General features: G+C 53.5%; 1 pseudogene, besides 1 other annotated feature; it reads left to right on the top strand.

The window, feature by feature from the left end:
* Positions 1 to 3946: a sequence feature (areas not merged during assembly with more than two copies in the genome that could not be assigned to a particular haplotype).
* Tc00.1047053511227.20 lies at positions 431 to 2904 on the top strand (annotated as a pseudogene).

The following is a 3946-nucleotide window of genomic DNA, read 5'->3' as shown; positions in this document are numbered from 1 at the left end:
GCGTTGTTGGGGTTGGTTGCACGCCTCGTGTTGCTGCTGGGGCGGTGGGCCTTGACTGCTTCACCGACAGGCGTTGCAGTGCGGCTGCACCGACCACCGAGCCGTGCGAGTGCCGCGCCCAACGCCATTGGGACTGCGGGAGGAAACAGCCGCGACTGTCCTTTGGAGCCAGCGGCACCTGCATGCCGCAGTTGGGCGGTGCGAGTGGGATGCTTCACCGCACGGGTGTTGTGATGGCACCTCGCAGCGGCTCTTGTGATGTTTCCGACGCTGCAGCTCGACATGCGGCGGGGAGTAAAGTGTGACCGCAGTGGACCATGAGCAGCACCAACATGAGGCTGAACGATTTCCTTTGGAATTATGTTGGCGGCAGGGCGGCCGTTGATGAAAGAATACAATGTGACGATGGAGATGTTTGTTCAGGAGCCGGATGATTACGTACAAGACCAGCGGCTCCTTGAAGAAATTCTTAACCTCACTGCGCACCAAGCGCTGGGGGCCATTACTAGGCCTCTTCACGAAGGTGTGCACTCTCTCGGGCAACGTAGGGACTATGAAAGAAAAGCATACGATCACTCCTCTTGCAAGAAGAACACCAAACGGGGTACTCACGCAGGTACCGACAGAAGCGAGGCGGGAGGCAGAGGAAAGGCTAAGACGAACGCAAGAAATGAAGTTTACCATTTCCAGTAATATCGATGATGTACTGTTTAAGGGAAGAGCTCGCGTCAACGTAATGAGGCTGAACGACTTTCTTACGAGGGAACTGGACGGCAGGGGCATTGTGGACACCAATCGGGATGTCATGCTGGAGGAGTTTTTCAGGGACCCCACGAGGTATATCCGTGATAAAGGAGCGTTGAACGAAATGCAGGCATCAGGTCGTTATTTGGGTATGAGGCGAGCTGTAAAGGGTGAAGTGGTCTTCGACGAGGATATACGCAGGCTATGCGATAAGGGTGTCAACAATCTACCGGGGTGGTCATTGGCTGCTGCGGACGTAAAAGCAGCTGTTCATAACTCCACCAAACATTTCTTGGATGCAGCTGCCGAGGAGGCGAGGAACCCAACGACGACGAGCGCACCGGAGAAACTGGAGGGAGTGTACAAGTCTGTGCACAATGCGAGGCGGAGCCATGCGGTGGAACTTCCGGACGGCGATGAGCGAAAGAAAACGGGGACGGGAATGGGGGTGCATGAGGGGAGGCCAGAACAGTAATGGTCGTACAGGGAAGTTGGCAACACCCTCGAAAAGGATGACGCTGTGCAGCAATGTGGTTCAGCACCTCCCGTGTTGATGGTGCTTGCCTCGGAGAAGGGATGGCCGTACTCGTGGCATACGATACAGGATCTTCCTAAGGACGTTTTTGTGAACTGCGAGGTGGAGCGAGCGTGGCAGATCGTCAAGGGCGATGTAACCGCGTGGTCCAGCCCTCACGGTGGGACTGACTTTAAGCCTGGGCGGCGTGTGTTGATTGGGATGCCGGGATCGGGAAGTCGATGGCTGCCGGCTCGTACCTCCTCTACCAGCTGCTGCACTACGATGTCGAACAGCTCCAACTGGTAGTCCACTGTTTTGGTGGACGAGATGCGTACGTGTCTGACAAGACCAGCAGGACGGTGACAAGATGCGGCGATGAGGACATGTGCATCTCGGAGTTGAGACGTTTGAGGGGGCATGGGGGGAATGTGTATATTATCTACGATGTGGCAAAGGAGGGAACGCCGCCACCGAGACATTTTGCGCCTACTTCTGGATGGGGCATGATTGTGGTGCCTTCCCCAAACGTAGCCAACTATGATGAGTGGGCGAAGCAACTGCAAGCCGCGCGAATCATCGTGAATTGCCCCGACGAGGTGGATGTGAAGGCGGTGTGCGCCTGGATGACGCGTGGCGGGGCTAAAGAGAAACAAGCGTAATGCTGGAAAGAGGTCAAAAAACACATGTATCTTTTGGGACCGATTCCACGTCACGTCTTTGATGAGGAGGCGTTTAATGGACGCTGTGGAGCGGTGGAGTTTGCATTGCAGTCGATCAACGAGGTAACTGTGAAAGAGTACTTTTCACGGGGAGGTGAGTCGCCATGGTGTTCTGAGGATCCGTCCCACAGGCTTGTGAAGGTTGTTCGGGAAATATACGCAGGCGGTGTGATCCTTTTCAATGCACCGCTGTCTGCTTGCCTCGAGGAACGGACATTGGAACGCCTCCCAAGTGTAGCAGAATAAAATAGCTTTTGAGGCTGATGTTGGCGTCGAAGGACAATATTTTGCCCATATTTTTTGGATGGTTTGCTTTGAAATCGTTCACGGAGAGTGCCTTTGTCAAGGCAATGGCGACGAAACTCACGGAGTTTGAGCCGCCAACAGGACGTCAAGCAAAGCCCTGCGTTTTGTAGTTGGCCCTGAATTGCATCCCAAGGGAGATGAGGGTTTGCTGCCGAGTGAATATGAAAAAACGATCCGTAAAATAAAGTACGGGGTGCTGCACAACCCGTGGGCCACAAACCTTCCGCTGGTGGACGCCTTTTTCTTCGTGGACTCAAATCCAATGACGCTGGTTGGGCTGCGGATGATTCCGGCGGGTGAGCACCACACCACCGCCAGCACTGTGCGGCCGTTCACTGAGTGTCTGGCGGCATATTTTAACGGTTGGGGGAATTGTTCCGAGACATGTCGTGGGAGATTATGTATACAACACTTAGGCAGCACGCCGATGGATGACTGGCGGAGACGTCATGTCGATAATTCCAATAGTGTGAGCGACGATAAAAGCCATGAAATAGCGGTGTTTTGGAACGGAAAAGGTGCGCCAGTAACAAGTGTCAGTGTCATTGGAAAGCTCCAGAAGGGGCGAGGCTCTCTGAGGTGGGGAATAACCACAGAAATGGGAAAATAAATTAGGGAGGGAAATAGTTTTTGTTTTTAGTGAAAAACATTTGGTATTTTCATACACCACGTTAATTGTGTGTTCATACGAGGCATAATTGGAGAATTGCCCCGGTATGAGCGAATCATTGTTGCTGGCGGCATTGCGGTATCACTGCATTTTTTATTTTATTCTGTTGTTTTCCAAGGTCCATCACGAACAGAAGCATCTCTAAGGGATGGACGAAGATCAATTTCTATTGAGGAAATGGCGAACTCTGTGTAACCGCGTGGGGTGAGGCGCCGCGTCATGGATGGATGAGGAATCGCTTCCGCGTGTGGCTCTTTGGGTGACTGCTTGCTCCGCGTGCGCTGTGTTTGTTGGCTGCGGGCTGTGGCCGTATCCCGTTGTCCGTGGGACTGAACTGGAGGCGATGATGGCGGTGGGTCTTTTCTCGTTCTTGTCCATTGGTGTGTGGCTGCTGGCGGTGTGTGCGTTTGTTGTGTAGACGCTGCCTTGCGTTGACAGTCGCTGTTTGTTCCCGGTGCGCTGTTCTTCCTTCTCCTGTTCCGTGTGTCTGTGTGCGTGAGTTGCTGTTGGGAGTGGCTGCGGCGGGGATGATGGTGCCAATCACGGTGGATGGGTGACGGTGCTCACTGTTTTGTCTCTTTGCTTGGCATGCTTCCTTCTCTCCCTGCTTTTTCGCACACACGAAGGAAAAGCGTTACGACCAAGCGCTAATCGCCACTGTGAAATTCGAAGGCACTGAAAGGAACAACAGCACACACACCGCCCACACACACATATTTGTATGCTCTCACGAGTTGCTGCTGTCAAGGCACCCAACAAACACAACCGTTGCGGCGTGACCGGATCCAGCGGAAGGAGGAGGGAAGGAAGAGAGAGTGAGCAGCAAATGCCCAGCATGTCCCGGCGTGTTTTTTATCCCGCGGTGCTGCTTCTTGTGATAATTTTCTGCGGCGTTCGTGAAGCTGCGTCCGCTTATGGAAGTAGTGGGTAAGGTCGTTGATCCTTTTCAGGGAACGACACCGGCGCCCTATAAATGGCAAGAAATGACTG

The sequence above is a fragment of the Trypanosoma cruzi genome, genomic scaffold (assembly GCF_000209065.1).
Source record: "Trypanosoma cruzi strain CL Brener 1047053517077 genomic scaffold, whole genome shotgun sequence".
Taxonomy (NCBI): Eukaryota; Euglenozoa; class Kinetoplastea; order Trypanosomatida; family Trypanosomatidae; genus Trypanosoma; species Trypanosoma cruzi.
Note: the sequence above shows the minus strand (reverse complement) of the source record. Positions and strands in the feature narration are given on the sequence as shown.